We start from the raw sequence: 7,555 nt of genomic DNA, 5'->3' as shown, positions 1-7,555 counted from the left end.
CGGGCGAAACGGACTCAGACATAAAAGCATTGGGGGAAACGGACTCAGACATAAAGGCATCGGGCGAAACAGCATCAGACATAAAGGCATCGGGCGAAACAGCATCAGACATAAAGGCATTGGGGGAAACGGAATCAGACATAAAGGCATCAGGCAAAAAGGCATCAGACATAAAGACATCGGGCAAAACGGACTCAGACATAAAGGCATCGGGCGAAACGGACTCAGACATAAAGGCATCGGGCGAAACGGACTCAGACATAAAGGCATCGGGCGAAAAGGCATCAGACATAAAGACATCGGGCGAAACGGACTCAGACATAAAGGCATCGGGCGAAATGGACTCAGACATAAAGGCATCGGGCGAAACGGACTCAGGTGGAGTTTGGAGGTTCGCACTGCCCTCCCCATATGGCGCCACATGTACGCGGTTCATAGCTCGAAAGAATACTTTAATTTCACAATTGTTTGCAAACATACAAGCTAGCTAATTGAAATATGTCATCTAACTTTTTTAACATGCAAACGAGCTTTTTCGAAGCGCGATGCCGTTTTGTCCAATGACTCAAGCCTTTTAGTCTGAGGCATTGCTAAATAGTACATATTTTATGAATTGACAAATTAGAATGAATTCATGCGAATTGGTCGTGAGACAGCGTTGGGAAAATTTTCTCAAAAGTTTGCAATATTCTTTGGGTCATCACTAATATTACTGTAATGATTACAACCTGACGGACCCTGTCCTGACAAACATTGACTTGAGCACACCTGTGGACAGTAAATAATTTTTGTATGGTTTTAAAAAGGGGGAGGGAAATTCTAGATAGAGAGAACAGGGAATATAGGTCCTGGAAAACTTCCTCTAACATTGCCGCGGAGGGGAAGATTATAAACTATTTTACACACACACACACACACACACACACACACACACACACACACACACACACACACACACACACACACACACACACACACACACACACACACACACACAGAATTATACTGAATGAAATGTCGACCCATGACGAGCTTTAGGACTGTTTCTGAATCTAATGCAGATGTATCTTTAACACGTGGTGTCCTCAGAATTTTTTTTTTTTTGCACAATTTTTTTTTTAATGAAATTTACCCACATCCATGTGTTGATTAAAAAAGAATAAAGCATGAAGCTAGAATAAAATGGGCACATCATTACAAAAGCTTTCTATTTTAAATAAATGCTGTTCTTCTTTACTTTTTTATTCATCAATGAATCCTGAAAACAGTTTAAAATATGGCCGTATGTCTTGGACACTCGGGTAAAGAGAGGGGCGGAGCTGTCAACTGATCACCACCTGGTGGTGAGTTGGATCCGATGGCGGAAGAGGAAGCTGGACAGACTCGGCAGACCCAAGCGTACTGTAAGGGTCTGCTGGGAACGTTTGGCCGAGTCTCCTGTCAGAGAGATCTTCAACTCCCACCTCCGGCGGAGCTTCGACCGGATCCCGAGGGAGGCTGGAGATATTGAGTCCGAGTGGACCATGTTCTCCACCTCCATTGTCGAAGCGGCCACTCGGAGCTGTGGCCGTAAGGTCTCCGGTGCCTGTCGAGGCGGCAATCCCCGAACCCGGTGGTGGACACCGGAAGTAAGGGATGCCGTCAAGCTGAAGAAGGAGTCCTATCGGGCCTGGTTGGCTTGTGGGACTCCTGAGGCAGCTGACGGGTACCGGCAGGCCAAGCGAACTGCAGCCCGGGTGGTTGTGGAGGCAAAAACTCGGGCCTGGGAGGAGTTCGGAGAGGCCATGGAAAATGACTATCGGCTGGCCTCGAAGAGATTCTGGCAAACCGTCCGGCGACTCAGGAGAGGGAAGCAGTGCCCCACCAACGCTGTTTACAGTGGAGGTGGGCAGCTGTTGACCTCAACTGGGGATGTCGTCGGACGGTGGAAGGAATACTTCGAGGATCTCCTCAATCCCGCCGTCACGTCTTCCATTGAGGAAGCAGAGGCTGAGGGCTCGGAGGTTGACTCGTCCATCTCCCAAGCTGAAGTCACCGAGGTAGTCAAGAAACTCCTCGGTGGCAAGGCACCGGGGGTGGATGAGATCCGCCCTGAGTACCTCAAGTCTCTGGATGTTGCGGGGCTGTCTTGGCTGACACGCCTCTGCAGCATCGCGTGGCGGTCGGGGACAGTACCTCTGGGATGGCAGACTGGGGTGGTGGTCCCTCTTTTTAAGAAGGGGGACCGGAGAGTGTGTTCCAACTACAGGGGGATCACACTTCTCAGCCTCCCCGGGAAAGTCTATGCTAGGGTACTGGAGAGGAGATTACGGCCGATAGTAGAACCTCGGATTCAGGAGGAACAGTGCGGTTTTCGTCCCGGCCGTGGAACACTGGACCAGCTCTATACCCTCTACAGGGTGCTGGAGGGTTCATGGGAGTTTGCCCAACCAATCCACATGTGCTTTGTGGATTTGGAGAAGGCATTCGACTGTGTCCCTCGAGGCGGCCTGTGGAGGGTGCTCCGGGAGTATGGGGTCCGGGGTCCTTTGCTAAGGGCTGTCCGGTCCCTATACGACCGGAGCAGGAGCTTGGTTCGCATTGCCGGCAGTAAGTCAGACTTGTTCCCGGTGCATGTTGGACTTCGGCAGGGCTGCCCTTTGTCGCCGGTTCTGTTCATAATATTTATGGACAGAATTTCTAGGCGCAGCCAGGGGCCGGAGGGTGTCAGGTTCGGGGACCACACGATTTCGTCTCTGCTCTTTGCGGATGATGTTGTCGTGTTGGCCCCTACAGACCAGGACCTTCAGCATGCACTGGGACGGTTTGCAGCCGAGTGTGAAGCGGCTGGGATGAGAATCAGCACCTCCAAATCCGAGGCCATGGTCCTCAGTCGGAAAAGGGTGGCTTGCTCACTTCAGGTTGGTGGAGAGTTCCTGCCTCAAGTGGAGGAGTTTAAGTATCTTGGGGTCTTGTTCACGAGTGAGGGAAGGATGGAACGGGAGATTGACAGACGGATCGGTGCAGCTGCTGCAGTAATGCGGTCGTTGTACCGGTCTGTCGTGGTGAAGAAAGAGCTGAGCCGCAAGGCGAAGCTCTCGATTTACCGGTCAATCTACGTTCCTACTCTCACCTATGGTCATGAGCTTTGGGTCATGACCGAAAGAACAAGATCCCGGATACAGGCGGCCGAAATGAGCTTTCTCCGCAGAGTGGCTGGGCGATCCCTTAGAGATAGGGTGAGGAGCTTGGTCACTCGGGAGGAGCTCAGAGTAGAGCCGCTGCTCCTCCACATCGAGAGGGGTCAGCTGAGGTGGCTCGGGCATCTGTTCCGGATGCCTCCTGAACGCCTTCCTGGAAAGGTGTTCCGGGCACGTCCCACCGGGAGGAGACCCCGAGGAAGACCTAGGACACGCTGGAGAGACTATGTCTCCCGGCTGGCCTGGGAACGCCTCGGTGTCCCCCCGGAAGAGCTGGAGGAAGTGTCTAGGGAGAGGGAAGTCTGGGTGTCTCTGCTTAGACTGCTGCCCCCGCGACCCGGCCCCGGATAAGCGGAAGAAGATGGATGGATGGATGGAGTTTAAAATATTAAACTGTTTCTAAAATTTATAATAAATCAGCATAGCCTATTAGATCGATTTCTGAAGGATCATGTGACGCTGAAGACTGAAGTAATGATGCTGAAAATTGTTGATCACAGGAATAAATTATACTTAGTATTTTAAAAGCAAAACCCTTATTTTAAATTGTAATTTCACATAGGCTAATACTAATACTGTTACCTTTGACCAAATAAATGCAGCCTTCGTGAGCATAAGAGACTTAACAAAAACATTAAAAATAGTAATGTTTCCAAACATTTGATCAATAATGTATCCTATATAATAATGGAAATAAAAAAATAATAATTACTCAAAATAAAAATAAAAAGTCTTTAAAGTTCTTACCCTTTCAAAAATGCCAAAACCACCAAGAAAAGATTTGTTGACCAGGACTCTGTCACTGCTCTGATCATTTGAGTCTATCAGCGTCAGGAAAATGCTGTTCGTTTTCTCAGCGATAATCTGTCTACTAGTAGAAACGATCACCTTGTAGGTCAACATTTTGCCTGAATGAAAGATGTACAAACTCTGGATCCAAGAAGCACCTTTATATGAAGTTCACTTCCGGCGCTACTCTCCGCCTCCTGTGACATTATAATGTGGGTTTGATCTGTCAGAAATGTCATGTGCATACCTGCATACCTGCATATATATAAAAATTTCTGAACTCATAGAAAAAACAGGTATAAATGTTAAGGTATTCCTGTAGTACAGACAAGCTTACTACTTGCTACTAATTACACTTACTACTTAAAATGTACCTTCTTAATAATATAATTCATATAAAAGTGAAGAATAGTGAAAATTACTACTGTAAAGGGAAAATATGTAGCCTATTATATATAGTTATAAACATAAAAAACGTAAACCAAGCAGTTTTATGATCACATCACCTATTGTAAAAAAGCTAATTTCCACTTTTTAATTGACATTTAGAGAAAGAACTACAGCGTGTCTATTTGTTCTATTTTTAAACAGTATATTTAAGCAATCAAATAATATGTAGGATATAAATATAAATGTATTATTATTATTCAAGCATATGACAGTTTATTTACAACAGACAATCGTGCGACCGAGCACGTGAGAAACGCGTTCCCGGGTTCGTATGATCACAAAACTCTCCATGAATAAATCACCATCTGCAATGCATGAGTTTTATGCGGTTTTATCTTTATTTTTATAGACGTCCACAAGAGAAACAACTACCGTCCGAATGATTGCTAAGTTCAACACCCATCATTGTATGCTATATTTATTCTCATACTTGTCCAACATTTTTATTTATTTATAATAATAATAAATCATACTTCTGTGTATATTCATGTGTGCCTATATAGACACTGACTTTACATGTTAAAAACAACAAATAAATAGATAGGCCTAAATAAATCTAGTTTGGTTACACTTTACAATAAGTAGTATATATGCCCCTGCAAGTGTCAAAATGATTGATGGCCCTATAATAATAACCTTGACCTCTTGACCTTGCCACACCCCCTGCCCTACCGTTGACCTTGGCCTCTCTATGGTAGTATCGCCTTTGACCTTGGGTATAAAAACTCTAAAAACATTTACATATTAAGGCATCTGACTCTACGTCTTTCATTTTGGATTTAAATGCATTTAGCAAGATTAATTCACTGAGTTTTAAGTACTTTTGTAACGTATTCCATGCTGAAGGTGCAGAATACAGAAATGCCTTCTTTCTCATTTCCGTACGAGTCTTTGGCACAGAGAGCATAAAAAAGCCCATTGCTTTTCTGTATGATAACACATAGGTAGCTTGGCAGCAGACCAAGAATTGCCATATACCAAATACTTATGCCGTGTACCAAAGTGAAAGTGTTGACATAGCCTTCGGGTGGCTAGAGGAGGCCATCCAACCCAAGAGTATAGCTCACAGTGGTGAGTCAGCGCTTTGCAATTTGTAATAAACCTCAACGAAGTATGATAAGCTGTGTCAATCATATGCAAATTCTGTGCAGAAGTATTCACTTATAAAATATATCCATAATCCAGAACATATATCCCCCCCATAATGACAATCAGAGGGAGGCGTTGTGGCCTGGTCCTGGATTTTGGTCTTATCTCCATTTAAAACTAATTTCAGCTCCATAAGGGTTTTTTGGACTTAAATAAATGCATTTTGCAATTGCTTGTAAATGAGTTGACGCCCTGCAATATATGACAGTATCATCAGCATAAAAATGAAGATTAGCATTTAACACATTTTGACCCATATTGTTTATATAAAAAGTGAATAAACTATTTGGAACTTTGAAGCAATATAATAGAAGTTATGAGGGTTATTTTTGAGCTCTGATATCAGGTTGGGTTCCTAAATAGGATTGATACATGCGCCGGCGTACGCTGGGTGCAAGAAAGGGCCCTAACATTACATGTGCTGTGACATGATGCACAGAGGCTCATCTGGTCTGTCACCCTATATCCTGAAGCTGTCATTAATGATTGTCAAGGAAGTTATTCCTCTGAAGATGTGGTGGTGATTGGAAGGACCTTATAAGAATCCTGTCAATGAGGACGGCCTGAGGCATCACAGGTTCTAAATGTTTTCCTTATTGCTCTCTCTCTCTCTCTCTCTCTCTCTCTCTCTCTCTCTCTCTCTCTCTCTCTCTCTCTCTCTCTCTCTCTCTCTCTCTCTCTCTCTCTCCCTCTCTCTCTCTCTCTCTCTCTCGTGACACTTCAAATGTCAAAGTTTGTTACTTACCCCCTGATAAATAAAAAATATACTTGAAGTTCAAGTCAAGGTTTTTCCACAGGTCATCAGATGTAGATTTGTTTTTATTAAGACTTTTATTCTAATTGAAACTTTTAACTATAAATACCTTTTAAGATTATAATTTGAAATAAATTTTGCACTAGCAAAACAATCACAATGTCCCCATCCTGGTCACTGAACACATCCAGAACCTTCTGACTCGGAGACTCTAACGCTGGTGTGTGAGAGAGAAAAACTCTGGGATCTTTTGTATATTTGTATAATTTCATATATGGTATGGACATCGAACTACTTCTTCAACTCTATAAAAAAATGTAAGATGGTTGAATTTATTTTTTAACTAAAATAATTGGTGCACTGTCTTTCAGTAAATTTAGAAAATATGTTCATTTTTAAATTGAACGACATAATCATTTCATTTATATTCTTTTAAATAACAGAATGTTTTTCAACTTTAGTTAGTTTGAAATCTTGTGAAAATATTTCATTATTAGAAAACCTAATTTTTCTCACTTCAGCTGTCCCCAGCAACGCCCCGATGCTGGAACGTGGAGGAAGCGCTCCATGTGACACGCAGACCCAACTTCATATCAGATCTCAGAAATAACCCTCATAACTTCCATTATATTGTGTCAAAGTTCAAAAATCAATGGACACATTATACTCACGAGGCCATAGACAATCCTATTATTCAATTATCCAATTATTTCAATTATCCAATTAAACCCAAGGTCAAAGGCGACACTACCATAGAGAGGTCAAGGTCAACGGTAGGGCAGGGGGCGTGGCAAGGTCAAGAGGTCAAGGTTATTATTATAGGGCCATCAATCATCATTCATTATAGGGCCATCAATCATTTTGACACTTGCAGGGGCATATATACTACTCGGTTCATGAATAATCAGGTAGGCTACCTGAATTAATAATTGTTTAATTCTTGTTGGACATTTTCCTGAGGAACCGCACTAATATCTGCAAACTGCACACAATCTGTGTGTGTCCTTCTGCATTCATATTTCCAAATTCTTGGAATGCTTTGAGAAAATTCCTACCATTGCCTGTAACTGGGGCTGTGCTGTACTACACAGTCCGATGCCCTGAAGTTTTCAAGCAGTGATTATTTCATGGTTTGCGATGATTTATCAAGTTTTTCTGCACATAGGGGTTTTCCCTCCACTATTTCCCTGTATAAGCTTGCGGAAGGAAACATGAGAATGGTTGCATATTTTTA

This window comes from Phoxinus phoxinus (assembly GCF_949152265.1).
Source record: "Phoxinus phoxinus genome assembly, chromosome: 2".
NCBI classification, from domain to species: Eukaryota; Metazoa; Chordata; class Actinopteri; order Cypriniformes; family Leuciscidae; genus Phoxinus; species Phoxinus phoxinus.
The sequence above is the reverse complement of the archived record's forward strand: the minus strand, read 5'-3'. Positions refer to the sequence as shown.